At 46.8% G+C, this 21,049-nt stretch overlaps 1 protein-coding gene across 1 annotated transcript in view; it reads right to left on the bottom strand.

The window, feature by feature from the left end:
• The window catches only part of EEPD1 (endonuclease/exonuclease/phosphatase family domain containing 1), a 115,832-nt gene that overhangs the window by 70,243 nt on the left and 24,540 nt on the right, over positions 1-21,049 (bottom strand). The window lies entirely within an intron of this gene.

Here is a 21,049-nt window from a genome sequence, read left to right as displayed (position 1 = left end):
GGCACTTAAAGCTGGATCATCCGAGAAAGGTTAACTTAGTTTAAAAGACAACCTGCACAGCACCTGAGTCCAGCTGAGAGAGACCAGGTCTGCCACAAAGCCTCTGCCACCTAGCAGCAGCCTGTGCTGCTGTCCATTTCCTGTGGGCACCCTCGGCAGCAGGACGCCACCAGCCTCTGTATGGAGGCCCCAGGCGTGCTTGGCATGAACGAGTACTCAGGGTGAGAAACCCAAGTCCCACGGAAAATAAACAACCCCTCTCAGGCAAGACCCTGGACAGGCAACCCCATGTAGAGGCCCCGGCTGGAATCCCAGGCTGTTGGCAGGACCTCAGGCCTCTAAAGTCTCCGGGGGAGAGAATTCCACACAAGGCCGGGCCTGAACCATGCGTCCTGAAGACTTTTCTATCCTGAGCTCACATTTCTCAGCTCTCGTATCGACTCTCGTCTAGCCCCTCACTATAGAGACGTACAACGAAACTGCTGTCCCGGTTTGGAGTCCTCTTCTATGTCAAGTCCTTGAGTAGAGGACTTTTTGAATCTCCTATCACCTGGTAAAATGCAGATTCTGAGTCTCTGGGTCTGGGGTGGGGCCTGAGACTCTGTGTTTACAACAGGCTCTCAGGTGATGCCCACGCTGCTGGTCCGGGAGCAGCAAGGGCTACAGGGCTTTGAACCAGAATCCTACAGGATGCCTGAGGTGGCAAAAGGGCAGCTGAGGCAGGATGCACCGGGACTCAATCCTACCTCAGGCTTCATCCAGCAAGAGCCAGTCAGAGAGCTTCTCATCTACAGAACCTGCTTTCTAGACCCTGGGAGTAAATGTATGTGCAGGTTTCTGAAAATACCACATGAGAGGGTGCACGGCGGAGACTGAAAGAGGGGCACTCTCTCACTTGGAGAGACTGAAGGAGATAAAGGGCAGGTCAGGGAAAGGCTGGAAGGTAGGAAAGAAGACAAATCCCTTCTTTATCACTGGGGAAGGGAATGTTACACACTGTGGGTTGCACACAGCGCCTCGTTTATACTCACAGCCACACCAGGTGGTGGGCAGATGAGGAAACGGAGGCTTGGACAGGTAATGCGACCTACCTCGTGTCACTCAGCTAACGGTTATCAGAGGCAAGATGTGAACCCAGACCAGGCCTTTCCGGCTCCAAAATCCAAGTACTTTACTCCACACCCTGGTGTGGAAAAGATGCTAGGACCTTTCACCCAGCTTCCCCCAAAGTTAACATCTTACAAAACACAGCGTCATTACCTAAATCAGAGCACTAACGGTGACAAAATAATATTAACTCTCAACTGTAATACTCTACAGACTATATTCGCATTTTGCCAAGTGTCCACTAAGGTTCCTTCCTGCTCCAGGATCCAGTCCAGGACCTCACACTGTATTTAGCTACCATGCCCCCTTGGTCCCCTCCAGTCTGGGACTGTTCCATCATCTTTGTCTTTCGTGACCCTGACAAATTTAAGAGTACTGGCTAGTTAACTGTAGAATGTCTCTTGATTTGGGTTTGTTTGTTGTTTCCTTGTGATTAAATTCAGATCACGCATTTTGGCAAAGATGCCACAGAAATGAGGTTGTACTCTTCTGGGGGTATCATATCAGAAGATAAATGAGGTTGCTATGTCCCGCATGGTAGTGTCCGCAGGTGTCTCCACTGTGAACTTACCACTTTTCCCTTTGCAACTAATAACCATCTCATGAGGAGTTACTTGGAGACCGCCCAAATGTCTGAACAGGTGATGCTGGTGTGGGCTCAAGTTCAAGGGCCACAGGGCTGGAGGAGCAGTGAGGAGAACCAGAACTCATGTACCCAGGAGAGAAACCTGGGTACATGTTTGACCACTAGCTGGCACAACAGACAAGCTGCCGAAAACCCCAGCAAATCTCCAGCAACAGCCTCGGGCATGAATCGGCCTGGGAAATTTGGTATTCTCAACAACAATAACAAAACAACCCCAAAACACAAACCCAAAACACCCTCGGTGTCAACCTCCCAGCAGGAATGTTCTGAAGGGCAAATCCAGCACTCACGGCATCCAAGGTAGAAAACTGGAATGTGCAGGTAATGATTCCTCGAAAGTGAGCACTGCTTTCTAGAACTGAGCTCTAATCCTACAGCAAAACTGGGCATGCTTAAAGAAATATGATGCTGGAGAAAGTACCCACAAATCTTAGAAAAGAGCAGTAAGAACTCAAGATTTACAAGGTGATAAATGGCGACCGTTCATAAATGACTACAAAGGGCCAGGTGCTCTGTGTGTCATGTGTCAGGGCCAGTCCTTGTGACAATCCTATACAGGTGATGGGGGAGTTCATCACAGGCCCCAAAGCCCCTGGGTTCTGAAGGTTCTGACGCTTGCAGCTCCCTTCCCCCAGGGGAAGTGTTCCTCCCCTTTCTACATGCTGGGGGCACCACGGCTTCTGGAGAGAGGGTATAATTCCCATTTTAGGGAAGCAGCAGCTGAGACTCAGAGAGGATGCCATCACCCAGGCAGGAGAGGGAGAATGGGAATCTGAACCAGGCCTATCCACTGGCAGGCTGTCTCTCTACCTCATTTTTTCCCCCCAAAGGCTCTGCAAGACTGGTCCAGGGAGTCCTGGAAGTTTCAGAAGTCACAGACTTATTAATCCCAAACATTACTGTTAATTATTACTCATTATTAATCCCAGGCATAAGGCCTCATTTCCCATAAACACTGTGTCCTGCCATCTCTCAGCAAGTCCCCATCCTCCCCCTTCCTTCCGAGGGCCAGGCCAGTAATTAGAAAAGCTAAAATTCTAAAGGTAGGGGATAATGAGCTTTTAATAATAACGATAATAATGATAAACACCCCCCCCCCTTCCTAGAAAATTCTTATCATCCAGACAGCCCTCGCACTGGAAAACCAAGGCAACTCAGTTTCCTGATACCCAACGAGAAATGGCTGGTGAGGGGCAGGACCTGGATAAATGGGTCTAGGGCAGAATGTGCTGAGTGTCGGCAAGACACTGCACCTTCTGGAGAACTTCCTTCAGATTTCTCAGAGAGAAAAAGAGCTCCCATCTCCCGAGGACAAACCTGCATTTCTGGGCCGGGATGCCAGTCAAAGGCATTATGTGAGACTTGTGTGTCCTGACGGGGCTGGCTGGGTGAGCGTGAAATCCTGAGACTCCCGGCAATGTGTAAGGCGCTCTTCTGCTTTGGAGGAGCAGCAAGAAGGCTCTCCCTGGGGCCCATCCCCTCATGGAGAGAGCTCCCAGCACAGCCAGCAGGGCACCCTCAACCCCCCAGCCTCACTGCTCAGACCACGAGGCGGCAGCAAGTCAGTGGATGGGGGGCACGGAGCGGGGGTTAGGCTCCACCCAAGTGACCCCGAGCGCGTGCTCAGGAAAGACAGCTCTGGCCAGGGCCTCTGGGGAGGGGACAATCACGACCAGAGCACCCATCAACCTTCAATCATGCCTTGATTGAACATAGCATCCATCTTGTTCCCACACACAATGAATGCAGAGAGTCTAATCTTGTAAAGCTTCCTTCTTATCTTCAGGGATGAAGGTCCTTGATATTCCAGCATTCAAGTGCTTTACACTTTGTGTGCAGACCTAGAGAGTTTCCTGCTCACCACTGCACATTTTGTCAGAGTTCTTTAACTAAAATTGGAAAAGACACTACAAACTCAGTTCATAAAGGCATAAGGCCTTACGGGATGGCTTTCTCAGCTTCTTTTACAAATCATTAAGAGGGGAAACATTTTTCAGACCCACCCCTGATCTCACGGTCAGAAGCATCCCATCAGGGAAGCCGTGCGCTGGGCCTGGCTCTGACCCGGGCTCACTGGGTCAGGGCAGCTCTGAGTCACCTCTTACCTCCCGTGAGCAAATCAGACATGCTTCCCCTTGCCCTCCTCTTACCGCAAAGTCTGTCAGGCCTCAGTATCCCTCCAAGAAGCCAGCCCTGTTAGCCCTCTCAGCCCCACCTTCCACACTAATAGGACGACTGCTTGTGGCGCTCGGAAGGGGGGCCCTGCCCCTCAAGCTTTACTGTATCACCAGGACCCAGCCAGGTCTCTGCAGAGCAGGTACCCAATAATACCTGATCACTAAAGGAATACAGAAATGGACAAAAGAAGAAATGAGTCAGAAAAAGATTGCATCAGGAGCCCTATCTGGGGCATTAGGAGGGATTAGCTTCAAAAAGAAAGAATTCAGTCGTCTCCAGGGGCACGAGTATTCGCGTCTGGTAACTGGAGACCAGGTGAAGACACACCCAAATCACCACTGGAATCAACTAACAAATCCTGGTGCACACAGGGAACGTGGATTTCTGATCACGTGCCCACATTTTAAAAATGTGTACTTCTAAGCTAAAGGGTTAGGCAAGGTAGGATGAGGAAGGCTGATGTAGGACCCAATGCCGCCTCTCCCATCCACTTCTCTCATGCGGGCGCCCCCAGATCAACTTCACCATTCCTCCCAGACCAGTCCAGATGTAGCCTGGGACCCTGCCACACAGCACGACGTGTACTGTCCACCCCCACTGTCCACCTGCCCCAGAAGCACCTGGGATTCTGTTAGGAGGATTATGACCACTGGCTTGCATCCCATGCTGGGTCAGACTCTCTGGAATTGGGACCAGGGAATCCGCATCTAAAAGGATGCCCAGGTGAACCTTTGGTAGAGGGATATTGAGGACCACTGCTCTAGCAAGAACTAACAATCACTTAGCGTCTGTCCCATTTGCCATACCTGGACTAGAGTAGTATCCCTGGAAAGCCACACGGGGGCTTTTCCCATGAGAATAGGATCTTAGCCGAGTAGTTACAAGCTCTGGGGGATGTGATTCAGAAGACTTACATTTTGATGCAAGGGAAGTGAGAGGTAACAAGATGCAGAAAGAAGGTGGCAGCAGGAGGGGCCAGGCCTGGGGAAGTCCTGTGAGGTTCCCCTGCCCCAGGGGATACTCACCTTGGAGGGGCCACAAGGAATGGACAGGGAGGGACGCCAAAAGAACTAATGGGATGAAAATCACCACCGTGAAAAGTGTGCCTCAGGTTGGAACTGGCATTCATTCATTGATGCATTCACTCATTCATTCACCGTTCCAGGATTTCTTCCTTCAGCATGTACTTAACACGCCTGGACCAGGATCGGACCCTAAAGCATGAATTTGGTTCCACATATACCCAAGCTGTTCCCAAGGAGGACCTCAGGGCCCGGCAATCATGCCCAATGGACGACGTCCACTGCAGACATCCATCATCTTCCCCATGTGGAACCAGAAACCCGAAGGGTCCCTCATATATGAACTCAGGTCTTTTCTTGACCTCACGACAGAAATAGCCACAGTTCTTCTGGAACAAAAAGGACTCAAAACATGAAGTTCAAAGGCCACACAAAATAAACCCGGGACTGGTGAGTCTCAGGATTGGTGGAGGCTGCTTGGCCCTGAGGACGCAGGTGGAGACAGAGGCTCCAGGCAAAACTCTCCAAACCCCTCACGCTGTGTCCGAGGCTAAATTTTGCTGTCAGCTCTACCTACACTGTGATATGGCCCCAAAGGGCACCTTAGAGGGAGATGATGACTATTCGAGAAAAAACCTTAAGAACAGTGTACCAGGATGAGGGTAGCTAGGCTGCTACTGGTCACCCACTTACGGTGGCAACTGATGGCCTGGATTCCGGAATTCCTCCTAGAAAACACAGCCCTGGGCACGTGTTAAACAAGACCGCCCCTCATAGAACATGAAACAACACCCCACAGTGTCCAAAGGAAGGGCCTTCTAGAAGCTGTGGTCCCTGGAGCTTTTCCAGATTTCTCTCTACAAGGAAAGGGAATCTGGCCACCTCAGGGCATGACTCCATCAATACTTAATGAAAAATCCAGAGCTTCACTGGTCTTCCTGCCCCTCCTCTGTTCTTTCCACGCTTCCCTCTGCCCTCAGGGTAACCCTGCGCCTCTGAATGGCCTCCCAAGGCCTACTTGAAGGGGTCCCTTCCTTCCTGCCCAGCCTCATCGCTCCATATTTCCCCCTAAGGCTTCCTTTCTGTACTCCAGCTATACTTTGCCTTCTTACTCTAAACCTCTTCACTTTCTCCCTCTCGGGACCTCTGTTCTCTGGGAGCCTTCTTCGTTTAACTTCTCCTGGTGGGCACTTCGGAGCTTGGCATGCAGCATCAGGTCTTCCGGGACCCTTTCTTGACACCCCACTCACCCCACTCACCCCAAGATTCGGTTAGCATCCTTGCTGCTAACTTCGAACTCTGTGCCCTGCTTGCCTCGAGCACTGGACCAGGAGTTTCTTCAGAGCAGGCACAGGGTCAGGGCCCGGCAGAGTCAGGCTGCGACTATCTGGAGAGGGGGAGTCCCTCCCCAGGCCCCCTCCCTCCAGCAACCTGAGCCCCACACGGGAGACTGAGGGACACAAGGGATCCTGTGCCACAGCCTTCCATTCCTGCCCAGGGGCATCAGGGCATCACTGGTCTTCAGGGAGAATGCACAGCCCAACCAGCCTCTAAACTCGGGAGAGGGAAGAAGGAATTCTTCCCACTCTGATGCTTTTCGTTTCTGATGCAAAAGGTCTGTAATTTCATTCATGGAAACACAATTTAGTTCTACTGGTGGCCCAAGGAGTATCATTTCTACTCTTAGATTTTAATACCAATTTTTTTTAAATATAAGGGGAGCTGGGTTACATGATAGTCTCTGACTTTAGTAAACCAGGTCTGCCCGGTATTACCTAGTGCAGAGATGCAGGGCTGGTAAAATTCTCCCGCTCAAGTCCCACGTTTGTCCACTTTGTGATGATACTACAAGCTGTATACTCCTGACTTCTATATTTTTCACTATGCACAAGAATATTATTCCAGTTCATTTTAAGGAAAGGGAAAGAAGGAACACATGCACATAGAAACGGACATCATCAGCGCCCTGAAAATCAGAGACAAAGAAAGGTGTCAGCTACCGCAGAGAAGACAAGTAGGCAGAATTTGCTGCCTGTTCATTCCAGTCACAGGGTCTTCCCTCTGCCACTGCTCACAAATGCCTCTTGCAGAGTTCTTCCCTCGATTCATGTGACAAGAGGAGTTCACTGCATCTGTTCTTTTGCTTTCTTCCCTTTTAAAAATAATTTGTGGTTTGCGTGTTTTTACACAATACAGATTAGCTGGCAGGGGATGCGTCACTGCTCGCACACCATCACTCCCGGCGTTTAAAAATAAAAATCACATCTGCAATGCAAAGCTCACCCGCTCCGCTTTTAGAAAAGGGTGAGAGACTTGGGTGCCCAGCACCTTCTGGTAAATGGGACTCAGCTCCTATGTGCCTGTGCAGGACTTGTTAAGATGAGGCATTTTAACCTGCAAGGTTCTGATAACCTGGAAGAGTCTTGGTGCCCCAAACCTTGACCTCCCAAACCCACCCATGCATTCTCAAGGGCATGGGGCAGGGGTCACAAACAGCCTCAGGATCCCAGACTCCTAAACCAGAAAAGGCTGTGGTCTCTGGTAACAAACTGTCCCCAGGATAAGCTCCCTCAGACTAACAAAGAAGAGCAACCTTGAGTCACAAAATGAAGTGCATCTGGTCAGAGACCCAGCGTTGGCATCTGGGATGGTTTGAATCAGAAGTGCCCAGATTTACACCTCCCAGGATGGCTCACACTTGACCAGGCAGCTGAACACGTCATTAATCATTCCCAATCCGAGTGCTCGTCTCTCTCCTTCAGTGTGGACTCAAGTCTCACTGTGGAAAGTAAACGATAGCTAGCCACTGCCAGTGCCACCTTTGCCTCGGCCGTAACAGGGGAGGGGGACTCAGCACGCCAGGCTGCTCCAGTGCCTCCGCCTCTCCCCGTCTCCCTGGTGTGCAACACACACCCTCTCCCACGCTCACCGACAGCTGTGCCAGAAAGGTTTCACCCGCAGCAAGGGCTCGGGGCTGAAACAGCGGATTTTAGGTTCTAAATCAAAGCCGTCTCAGACTGGTTGACCTCGGGGCCCCGTCTCCTTATCCTATTAACTCACTCTTGTCAGTCCAAGCACGTGCTTAATTTGAGGACCAGCAACCCAGCCGCCCAAGGTAATGAGGTCTGGCATAAAGCAACTCTTCTCAGGAGAATGTTTCCTGCACAGAAACCATGGGCACTTCATAACTTGGTACCGCCATGGTTATTCCCCAGGGAGGTCTGGTTTTCGACCACCTAGCCCAAACAAGGGAACTCTAAAGCTCCTGCATAAAAGCGAATGTGGATATCGTTTCAAGTTCTGAAACCTCTTGAGCATTCTTCTGGGGAAGAGGTCAATGACCGGGAATGACTTAGGGGAAGACGGCTGGCATGAGACCAAAATGAGGAAGCCGAAGCACTCGGGGTGTGGTGGGTGCAGGTCATGCTCTCAGCCAGCCCGGATCAACCCCAGGAGGCAGAGGCCAGGAAGGATGTGTGATTACTTGAGGGTGGGCTTCTCTCTAAAAATAACAGGGATAATCAAGCTGCAGGCTTCATCCCCCACTCTCCCACTTTGAAAGAGCGGGTTGTTTTACATCTGTACTCGGTTGAGTGTTATTTTTATGTGCCAGGCTTCCATTAGGTATCAGACTCAGAGGACTAAAATAAACCTGAAGGAACAAAGGAAGCCAGTGGAAGGGGCCAGATGTTTTCCCCTCTGCCAGTCTGTGAAGGCCACCCTGGGTGCTGGTCGCTGCTGCCACTGTGTCACCTTCAAAAGTAATCCCGTGCTTAAGGATGAAATGATGCACAGCCTTTGAAAAATCAAGCAAGAGTCATTTCTCGGTCAGGATCAGATTGATTTTTGTCTGATTATGTCACGGGAATTGAGAGTGCAGGATGGACACAGAAGCCAAATCAAGAGTCACACGAGCTACAATCTACAATAGCCAGGACATGGAAGCAAACTAAGTGTCCACCGACAGATGAATGGATAAAGAAGATGTGGCACATATATACAATGGAATATTACTCAGCCATAAAAAGAAACAAAATGGAGTTATTTGTAGTGAGTTGGATGGACCTAGAGTCTGTCATACAGAGTGAAGCAAGTCAGAAAGAGAAAAAAAAATACCATATGCTAACACATATATATGGAATCTAAAAAAAAAAAAGGTTATGAAGAATCTAGGGGCAGGACAGGAATAAAGACTCAGACATGCAGAATGGACTTGAGGACACGGGGAGGGGGAAGGGTAAGCTGGGACAAAGTGAGAGAGTGACATGGACATATATACACTAACAAATGTAAAACAGATAGCTAGTGGGAAGCAGCTGCATCACACAGGGAGATCAGCTCGGTGCTTTGTGACCACCTAGAGGGGTGGGATAGGGAGGGTGGGAGGGAGGGAGATGCAAGAGGGAAGAGATATGGGGATATATGTATATGTATAGCTGATTCACTTTGTTATAAAGCAGAAACTAACACACAATTGTAAAGCAATTATACTCCAATAAAAATGTTAAAAAAAAAAAAAGTCACCGGAGCTAAAAACAGTGGTCAGCTCTGATTGCAGGTTTCCTGTGTGTGCCTCTCATCTTAACGTCATCAAAACCAAAGGGGCGCCTGTTGCTTTTATTTTATGGATGGGGAAACTGAGGCACAGAAACATTATGTAATTTGCCCAACCTATCAGACACAGCTAGCCTGGGGCACAGGATGTGAACCAAGTCTAATTGCAGACCTCTGCTCCTATCTGCAGTATTAAATAACCTCAGCAAGGCCACGTGCATAAATAATTTCTGGGAAGCCTTCCTTCTCGGTCAACATGAGAAGTGGAGGGTATGCACATTCTTTTATCCCCAAAGCACCTGCGCTGACTGGAGCTCTTACCTCAGTAAAGACTGACTGCCTAGATTTCAAGATTCTCACATTCAGCAAATCTACCTCCAAAAGTTAATACAGTCAAAGCACTTCAAAAGGATTTAGGGAAATTAATGTCCACTGATAACATAAGGAAGTTCAATGTTATACCACAGTTATCTGCACATTTAATAATAACATCAGTATTAATATTTCAAGACTAAATAAAACTATTCACGGATTTTTTTTTCCTAGGACTTGGCATTTTAAAAAATCCCTATTTTTCAACCAGAAGAATGTTCCAGCCTTCAAAATTAAGATTAGCACTCATCTTGAAATTTCTATAAACTGGGTTAATCAATCAGCAAATATATTTTGGAGGACCATACTGTGCCAGGCACTGCACTAGGTCCCTCCCTCACGGCCCCTGCAGTGCGCTATTCACTGGATCGCACATGCTGTGACGGCTGGGGCAGTGGGAACGGTCTGACACCCACTAACACCCACTGCAGAGGCCGGGGTGAAGGACAGGAATGTCTCAATGGCACTGGTCACTACATCAGACTACTGAAGATCCACAGCGTCTGTCAAATCAAACCCACTGAACGACACTCAATTTGTCATGCATTAAACTGATATTTTATAATGTGGAAATCAATATTTGATAATAGATTGTTGTAAAGCATTTCTAAATATGAAATTATATAAATCCTTGATAACATTTAGCATTTTCATAATAAAACATCAGAAGTAACCAACGGGTCTCAAAAGCATTCATCTACTCGCTTTCCAAACATATTTAAAAATAAATGTCTATAAATAGCTATCTATACATTTCAGAGCTAATTTTTTTTTTTAATGCAAACCACTCATTTTGGCAGATGACTAGGAACCACGACAAGAGGAAAAGGATGCAGAATTAACTCTCACCACCTATTTACTGGAGATCTCATCTGAGCAAAGGAAAGGCCCTGATGGAAATTTTGCTTTTTATTGAAGCTGATTATTGACTCATAGCCATGGGATCACAGGACCCTCCTTCCCTGCAGGACCCAGATGACAGCCACCCAGCCTACCTGTCTCAGCTGCAGTCACAATGCTGCTAGCTGCAGCATCCTACCTCTCAATAGAGTGTTGTGGGAATCAAAGGCCATTACTACACCATTGAGACTGACCCCAGCCCAGTGCCGGCAGGTGCCAGACACACGAAATGATGGATAAAATGTCATCATTATAACTGACAGACGGCAGGGAGAACAGGAAGTGCCTCTTCTATTCATTTCTGGCCTCGTCCTCAAATATAATCATTTTCGCTATATCTATTATCAAAAAAAAGTACATGCTCTAAAAATCCTATAGTAAATATAACAGAGCTTATGGAAAAAAAAAAAAAACAACAGACTGTTCAAGACTGATGCAAATTTGTACCCAGAGAATTAACAAAGCAGGTAACAATTACAAGTTAAAAATTACCAGCACAGTTAAAAACTAATTATGAATAAGTAAACAGGACTAGCAGATAATATTTATACACCCATGTTCATAGCAGCATTATTCATACAATAGCCAAAAGGTGGAAATGACTCAAGTGTCTACAGACAGATGAATAGATAAACAAAATGTGGTATATACACACAGAGAAATATTATTCAGTCTTAAAAAGAAAGGAAATTTGGACAGATGCTACAACACGGATGAACCTTGAGGACATTATGTTACGTGAAATAAGCCAGTCACAAAAGGACAAATACTGTATAATTCTACTTATATGAGGTACTTAAGAGTAGTCAAATTCATAGAGACAGAAAGTAGAATAGTTGTTGTCAGGAGCTGTGGGGAGAAAAGGGAGTGAGGCGTTCGTGTTTAATGAGTATGTGGTTTCAATCTGGGAAGATGAAAAAAGTTCTAGAGATGCACAGTGGTGATGGCTGCACAACAATGTGAATGTTCTTGATGCCAATATACTTAAAAATGACTAAAATGGTAAATTTTCTATTACGTATATTTTACCACAATTTTAAAAAGAAAGAAGACTTCACTTAAAATCTTAAAAGGTAAAGGTGCCTTGACTGAAGAGGAGGGACAGAGGAACTGAGGCTGCTGAGTTGTAATGACAAGGGCAAAATGCACACAGCTCAGAGAGAGCCGTGCAAAATCACTTCTTGAACAGAGCACGCAGCCAAAACGAACCAAGAACAAGGTGAATGGGTTCTGTGTTCTCCCTTGCCTTCAACTTGCGGAGTTCTGCTGGATTTGTGCACTGTTGTAAAATATTAAAATGCTGGGAACAACTGACTTCCACATTACCCTGACATCATTCCCATACTTATAATCATAATAGCATATGAGCTAACCTGTGTTACAGAAATACATGTTGTAGCTAAAACGTCTGGTATTTAACATTTCCAATAATACTTCCTTAAGACTACTGAAAGAATGGTGAGCTTACTAAATTGTAATCAGCCCAAATTTTGCAACTACCCCAGCCACAGCAATGACCTTGCCTACACCTCCACCCACACACGTATACACTCATGCATCCTTACCTGTACATTTATTTTGAGTTACTTTTTTTTAGTTGAACTTCTTCAATCCATTTTATTTTTTTTTTAATTTTATCTTGAGTTACTTTTAATTGCTTGCCTTGAATCACTCTACTTCCCTCAGATCAATGCAGACATTTTAATTCAGTCATAAAGGGAAAAACAGACAATTTTGGGTCCTTCCAGTAGGCTGCTGCTATTTCACAATCCAACATGAGAATGTGGTAATGCATTTTTGCTGTCTTTAAATGAGGCTACAGAACCGTCTTTGGGTTCCCCACTGAACCCAATGGATTCCTGTTGAAGGTCTGGAATTGGTGCCAGGGGGCACAGACCCTGCTTCTCCTTCTGGGAATCACACTGGGAATTTCAGACTGCTCCCACTTGGAATAAACTTTCTGGGGGTCAGAGAGCCAACCTGCCCCAAAGTCCTTTCCTCAGTGGCCATTATCACCCTTCACTGTGAACCCTAAGGAAATAAGAGACTATACTTTTGAGGAAGAAGAGGGTGAAAGACAGAAGGAAGGAAAATAGCAGGGAAGGGGAGGGCCCCGAGAGGTGCTGGAGTGAGGCTGGGATGCGAACAAAGTGTTGGCCATTTGGCCTCTGGGTCCCCGGGGTATGCAGAGCTACGGTTACATGCTGCTGGTTTTCTACATATGCCAGGAAGAAACCAACCCACCAAGCAAAATAAATACATCTCTAGAAAGGAAAAAGTGAAGGTAAATGTACTTCAAGTATCTATATTTATAACATAACAGCCAGTTATACTTGTTCCAATGTTAAATGGTCCCTTTTGCCAGTTGGTAAAGGAATATTCTGATTTATGCCGTACACTCTTACACCAAGGTAAAGGCGCTCTATGGAGCTTTAAAAAACCTGGTATAGAATACACGATCCCAGCAAAGTCTAATGACATGTGAAACAAACATGCTGCCACCAACACAAAGGGCACAAAGTAAAACATCAAAGCTGCTTAGGAACCGTGAACAGACACAGAGGCATGATTTTCTTTCCCTGACAGGAGCCATCCCCAACTCAGAATGCTCATATCTTACCAGTGACCTCCATGAGTTGGAGAGGGCAGCATCTTTCTAGGGTAGCAACGTGATGGACCACAGCCCATGGGACTTAGGGCAAGGTTATCTGGGAATCCACACACTCACCATTGTTACATCATGTCTGGCACAGGGATAACTTGATGATGGTGTGATCAATGAAATAAAAATTCCTTAATCAGACACCAAAAGCTGGCCACTCTAATCTATTCCCAAGAGAAATTCTTGCCCACATGCACCAAGAGACACATACCAGAATGTCTGCAGCAGTACAGCTTGTGATAACCAAAAACTGGAAACGATCTAAATGTCCACCACCAGTAGAATGGATAAGTCAATTGTGGTGCACCCACCACCCACAAAGTGGAATGCACAGCAGGGAAACGAACAGATCACAGCTACGTGCACCCGCACGGATGATCTCAGGAGCGTGAGGATGAGTGGAACAAAAGGGAGCTGCAGACAAACACACGGCGTGTTACTCAATGTGTATGAAGCCCAACGATGCGTCTGTTTATGGATATAAACATATGTGGTAAAACTCTCCACAGAAAAGCAAAGAAATGACGAACAATGATGAAATTTCCAGCAAGCAGTGATCTCTGTGTGGGGAGAGCACAAAGGGAACTTCAAAATAACGGTGTTCTCTTTCTTGGGTGGTAGGCATTTGAGCACTCCTGGAATCATTAATTCTTTATATCTTACACATATGTTGTGAAAGTTTTTGTAGTAACGCATTTTATAAAAATACTATTTTTATTTATTTATTTATTTATTTATTTATTTATTTATTTATTTTTGGACTCTGACTCTTTCTTACAAGGATATTCCCTTAACACAGGAAGAAAGTAGAACATACAGAATGTCTTTGAAGGGGGCTCCAAAAATACTGTTTTAAAAAGCTGCCTGATTATGAGAGAGAACTATAGAATCATTCATGCCTCAAACTGAAGGGATTGCAAATGTTCAGGGGAAGCCAAAAACAAAGGGCTGCCATTCCAGAGCTTTCTCCTGCCCTCACACAGTCCGAGGTCTGATATTCCCAGGGCACACCTGACTCTTGATTCTGTGACTGTCACTCAGATAAGATGAACTCTGAGTTAAACATGGTCTGGGAGCTGCTGAGTGTACATAATCCTTCCTCTTTCTTAGAAGTGACCAAAACACATCCGCTGGGCTGGGGCAGGCGTCAGCAAACTGCAAATGCATGGGCCATACCCGGCCTGACAGCTGTTTTTGTGCTACCTGTAAAACTAAGAATGGTTTTTACTTTTTTTTAATGGTTGAAAAATATCAAAAGAATAAAATTTTATAACATGAGAAAATTATATGAAATTCAAATGTTAGTGTCCATAAAAGTTTTTTTTTTTAGATTTTTTTTTTTTTTATTATCTATTTTTGGCTGCGTTGGGTCTTAGTTGTGGCACGCGGGATCTTTCGTCACAGCGTGCGGGCTTCTCTCTAGTTGTGGCATGCAGGTTTTTTCTCTACTCTAGCTGTGGCACACAGGCTCCAGGGCGCATGGGCTCTGTAGTTTGTGGCATGCAGGCTCTCTAGTTGAGGCGTGTGAGCTCAGTAGTTGTGGCGCGCGGGCTTAGTTGCTCCGCGGCATGTGGGCTCTTAGTTCCCTGACCAGGGATCGAACCCGTGTCCCCTGCATTGGAAGGCGGATTCTTTACCACTGTGCCACCAGGGAGGCCCCAGTGTCCATAAAGTTTTATTGGATCACAACCACATTCATTCACCTGTGGCTCCTTTCGTGCTACAACAGAAAATGGAGTAACTGCCTAAAGTATTTACTATCTGACCCTTTGCAGAAAAAAACTTGCCTCCCTTGTCCTAGAGAAAAGATTAAGAAGTAAATCAGGTCAGGTACAGAACCTAAGACACAAAATTTGCTTCTGTGCTTATATTGGACCTCATTTCATATGAAATATATGGCTGCTTATGAGACTATATAATAAACTATAGTATAAATTTAAAAAACAAGGAATATTCTGGCTAGAATGGGGAGACAGGCCCAGACAGAAAGACCATCCAGGGCATGAGATCTACACAACTATCAACACTGGAATACCAATCTGTGTTTTGAGCAGACAAAGCAGAAAGGTACACCATTGTGGAAAAAGTCACGCAGTCCGAGGAAAACAAACAAAAACATAACAGTTATTCGGAGCAAAGCTGTTCTCCCATCAGGTGTGAAGCCATCAAGTGTGATGTCCTGACAGCACTGCCCCCGTGACAGCTCCCTGCGACCCGAGCCGACTATACTATTCGACAGCACAACAGGAAAGTGGCAATTCTGTGGAGCCCTCTGTCAGGCGGATCTACTAAGTAGATGTGACCGCATTTTATCAAAAAGAGACCATGCTCAGGCTTACTGGGTCTCCAGTATCATCTTCTCCCAGGAGCACAACTAGACTGTGCGTTTGCCAAGTCCAAAACCTGCGCCAATCAAGCCACGTTTTGGTACCCATGGAGAGCACGATGAAACGTGCGTGCCATCTGCACATCCTAAGACACTCAGAACAGCCCACCGTCAGCTGCTCAAGCTTGGGGAGAACAGCTATGACAGTTGGGCATGTGAGCTGGCTCAGGAGCGGGGGCTTAGAAACAGGGATTGCCATCCCTCTGGGCCTCCTCTCCAAGGTCTGCCTGACCCAGTCCATCTAGAAGCCCTGACTCACCCCCCACTGGAGCTTTAGGGTTGCCATGGCAATGACTGTCCACAGAGGAAGGAAGAGGCAAAAGGTCAAAGGTCAGCATGGCATGAAGAGTAGAGGCTAACAGGTTGTGAACACCCAAAAGAGCATCTACAGACATGAAGCAAAACTTTAAAAAGGTGAAAAGGTACAAGATGCTGGATTTAACCTCAAGGGTGCCGTTTAAGTGCCTACCTCTGCATGTTGGTCCCGTGTCCATCTGCTGACGGGAAAGAGCCTCTGCTTCTATTGCACAACAGCACAGATGCAGCCCCGAGCTGGAGATCAGGAGTTCTGATCCTGCCCTGAAAGCTCGGTGGGAACTTAGCCAGGGCAAAGGCTGCTGAGACCAGTTTGGTTTAACAGTCGTCCCTAGGTATCCACAGGAGATAGGTTCTAGAACCCCCTCTGATACCAAAATCTGAGGATGCTCAAATCCCTTATATAAACTGGCACAGTATTTGCACATAACCTATGCACATCCTCCTGTATACTTTAAATCACTTCTAGATTATAATAATTTATAACGTAATTATTATTATACAATGTAAATGCTATGTAGATAGTTGCTAGCACACAGCAAATTCAAGTTTTGCTTTTTGGAACTTTCTGGAACTTTCCCCCCCAAATATTTTCGATCCAAGGTTGTAGAACCCATGGATACAGGGAGACAAATGTAATTATAAAAGAATAATCAGTACATTTATATAAAATATTTTAAATGATATATTTTATTTGTATATAATTTTGGAAGGTAATACATTCACATAGTTCAAAAAATCAAGATGTTTTGGAGAAACACACTGAGAAATCTAGCTCCCACCCCCTGTCCCCCATGCATCCCCCCCACCATAGATGACCATTTTATCAGATCTTTGGTGTTCACCCAGCTTCTCTTAATGCTTTTACAAGGAAATACGAATACATGGCCTTATTTTTCTCTCCCTTTCTTACACACAAATGTATATGCTGTTCTCTACCTTACTCTTTCCCCTAACAATATAGAATGGAGATCTTTCCACATGGGCCCTCTCTTTCCTCTGTTACAGCTGCAGAGTGTCCCCCTGTGTGGCTGGACCCCATGTGCTACAGTGGACACACAGGCTGTTTCCAGGCTCTGCTGTCACAGAAAAACGTGCAACGTGCAACCTTAACCGGAGTTCACTCTCTGTGTGCAGGTTTGTTTGTAAGATAAATTCTAGAAGCACATCAGAGATTTTAATTCCCCTTCCCCCCAGGCTACTATTTTATAAATCATGTTTATTTTTGTCAATGGCTTTAGTCACTGATGAGAAACACAAGAGATGGGAACTGGGGTAGCAAAAGTCTTGGAATCCATTTTTGGTTGGCAGTGTTAGAGAAAGAATAATAGTATGTGCCAAGACTGTCCCGTGGTCCTGCGTCTTCTCCTCCTCCTCCTTGCTAACACTGACAAATAAGGAGCTGAAAAAAGAATAGCTGAACATATGGGATATAGAAATAAATGCTCTTAACAAGTCTTTGAAAAGGGAAGCCTTGAGCCCTACTGCCCTGCTGGTCTGTGGTTCTGAGGTTGGGGACACCAAGAGAAACTCCAGGTGTTTCCTAACTCTGTTGTCATATTTATCTCCTACACCAGTGTATTTCCACATGTACCCGCTTTCCCCTCTAACATGAGTAGGGGTGGCTGAGGGCTGGGAGCATGAAGGATCTGTGAGACACAAGCCAAACTCAAGGTGCTTCTTACCCTGGCCACCCTCAACTAGGAAGTTCAACTCAAAACTTCTTTTTATTCCTTTCATTTCAGGCTGTGTGAGATGTTAGGAGTGCAAAGACATGATCTCTCATCCTTCCTTTTTTTTTTTTTTTTGGCTGCACCACACAGCATGCAGGATCTTAGTTCCCCGACCAGGGATCAATCCCGTGCCCCCTGCACTGGAAGCTCGGAGTCTCAACCACTGGACCACCAGGGAAGTCCCATGATCTCTCACCTTGAGAAACCTACAAAAAGTCGACCCTGGGATGGGCAGTTCGATAGTTGCCAAAATACAGAGATGAGCACAGGACACAAGAAGAGAGCCTCAGCAAGGACGGGTTACCTGGCCCACTTGTGCTGCACTGACTGTAGAGTTTCCAAGTGTGGAACGGAACAGAGGCAGCGAGTGGAAATTAGGGCAGCAGGATGTGGCGGGGGACTGTGGAGGGGCGAGAGGCAGGGACAGAAGATGAAGAAGGCATGTGGACGGATAACTGCTGACCACCTGGTAGACCCTGCTCAGTGGTGCTCAAACTTCTGCCTGCACCAACATCACCGGGGAGCTTGTCAAATGCACATTTCCCAGGCGCAATCCACAGAGGTCAGATCTAGTAGGTATTAAGTGGGTTCAGGAATCCACAACAAAAAATCACTCTGAGTAATTCTGCAGATTATCCAACTTGACTTCAGGAAATGCTGCTGAAGGCAGTGGAGGTGTAGGGTGACAGGAGTGACAGGCAGGCCTTAACCATCCAGGTTACTCTGGAGCTGGCAAGTTACGAGGAGGTGGGAGGCCAGGAGACCAGTAAAGGGGACGACGCTGCACGAGGCCAGGTACATGATGATGGGGCTGAGGGCATGGGCTTATAGAGCAAAAGACAGAGTTAGGGTAGAAGAGAATGGACTTATAACTGATGCCCACTGTCCAAACAGGCACAGAGCAGGGAAGGAGCCCGATCTGCCCAGGGTGGAGGCCAGCTGCCCAGAGGAAGGATTTTTAAGTTGGGATCTGAGGATGAGCTGGCATTAGTGAGATACCCAGGCAGATGCATGTAGGCTCCTGAAATTCACAGCCAGTGTTCTAAGGTAGGTATATGTCCAAACCTCCTGGGGCTGCCACAAAGCCACACTGCGTGTGCCCTGAGCATATCTATTAAAGTTTCTCCTGCCTACCACCCTGGTCTAGGACAAGCTACAGCTATGGGTACAGTCACAGAATCTCCAGTATTCCAACAGCAGTGCCAGAGAGGGGCACCATGGCCCTGGTTTCTGGAAGGGTAGAGAAGGGGAGATCCTGCAGCCTTTCTGGACACTTTTCCTCCAAACCCCCAGGTACTTAGAAGGGGGAATGAGGGAGTGGGCAGGAAGGAGAGAAGGAAGAAAAGAGCTGCTGCCCTGTGACGTTTGCCCTCTCCTGTCAACCCCAAACAGAAAAGGGTACAGTGCAATGTGACACCTGGTAGTGACAAGACAAGGGGGAACACATACTGCACAGGTGGAGAGTGACCTCACATCACTTCCTCCAGGTGTTGCAGAATTCTCCTAAGCATCCTGTGCCCTGCCAGTTACCTGAGGCCTTCGTCTATGAATTTATTGTTGGTGGAAAAAGAGTCTTCTTGGAGTCTTCCCTGTGGCACTGAAGTTCCAATATCCAGGTGCCCTGGGCTGGAATCTCGAGAGAAGCCATTGCCCACCGGGCTGGGGAGAAGCGTTCTCAACCCTCCGCTCTCAGAATCAGCGGGGAGCTCTGAGCAGCACACCCGTGCCTGCCTCCCCAGGCCGGCAGAGGGGCATCTCGGTAGAAGCGGGCGTAGGAACGTCTTCAGAGCATCTCGGGTGACTGTGACGCACAAGGAGGGCTGAGCGCACTTTCCGGGGAAGTGAAGTGGGTGAGACTCCCAGCTCCAGCCCGCGGAACTTCCGTCTGTGTGTATACTGGTACATTCTGGAGTTCTACCTACAGTTTCCTCCGAGGAAAGCTTCTGCTGATTTTTAAAGCCTGCAAACCACTGTATATAGGTAAGTTTCTATATAATCGTAACCGTGTTCCTAATTTTATTTTTTTAATTATTATTTTATTTATTTATTTATTTTTATTTTGGGGTTGTGTCGCACAGCATGTGGGATCCTAGTTTCCCTACCAGGGATCGAACCCGCGCCCCCTGCATTGGAAGCACGGAGTCTTAACCACTGGACTTCCAGGGAAGTCCCCGTTCCTAATTTTAAAATAAGGCATCACTACCTCAACCATCCTTACAGCACTCTCAGTAATTCTGAGCATGTAGTCTACTTATATATTACTTACTGGTAAACTATACAGAAGTAGAAATCTAACAGTATGCACATTATAAAGTATAGCTAAAATAGAAATATTAAACGGATGAGATAAAATTCACATAAATAGAAGTCAGGGGATCGCCAGTCCCCACTGGCCCAGCAGTGGTCGGGGGAGGGAAAGGCTGATTACCAAGGTGGGAGGTAAACCACTGAATCTCTCAGATTAAAGCCCCGGAACATTGCTCAGCTTAAATATATTTTGAAAATGCATGTGTGGAGAAAATAGAGGACCTCCACAGGAAAAAGCTGGTTTGCAGGTGAACAGATGGTTAATGGGTAAGCTCTTTTAGTTCATGCAAAGAAGGCATTTCTAATTTAGAGTTTTAAGATCCCAGGAGGTCAGATGGAAAAAGAATCTTCCCCTTAGAAAAGTACCATGGGGCAAAATGCCAAGGCTATAATCTCTTTTCCAGTTTAAGTTAAACCTCTGGAAAACAAACAGGAGTTTTCTCTTGAACAAAGGCACAAGAGAGAAAGGGTTCTAGACCTAAGGCTTCCTGAGACCAACACAACACACAGAACACACAGTAGGATCATGTTACTTCCCCGGGGCAATTAAACAGGAAGGCAAGTCAGCGCCTCAGACACAGTTGATCTTCAAGGGCTGCTGACCAAGTGCCAGGCACTGTGCAGGAAGCTACGACCAGCAAGGAGCAGGGCACGCCCTACCTTGCAGGGCTCATGGTGGGTACATGAGTAATTACAGTAATTTCAAATCCTCCGGAGTTGCAATTTCAATAATTACTCATGTACCCACCATGAGCCCAAAATTGGGGCCCAAAATTAAGAGGGCCTCACAGGGGCCCTGTGCTGGCACCAACAGGAAGAGAAAGGGTGGGAAGATGGTCCCAGGCAGAGCCCAGATGGGAACTGGAA

This window comes from Balaenoptera borealis (genome assembly GCF_965194805.1).
Source record: "Balaenoptera borealis genome assembly, chromosome: 7".
Taxonomy (NCBI): domain Eukaryota; kingdom Metazoa; phylum Chordata; class Mammalia; order Artiodactyla; family Balaenopteridae; genus Balaenoptera; species Balaenoptera borealis.
This window is presented reverse-complemented; position numbering and strand designations above follow the sequence as displayed.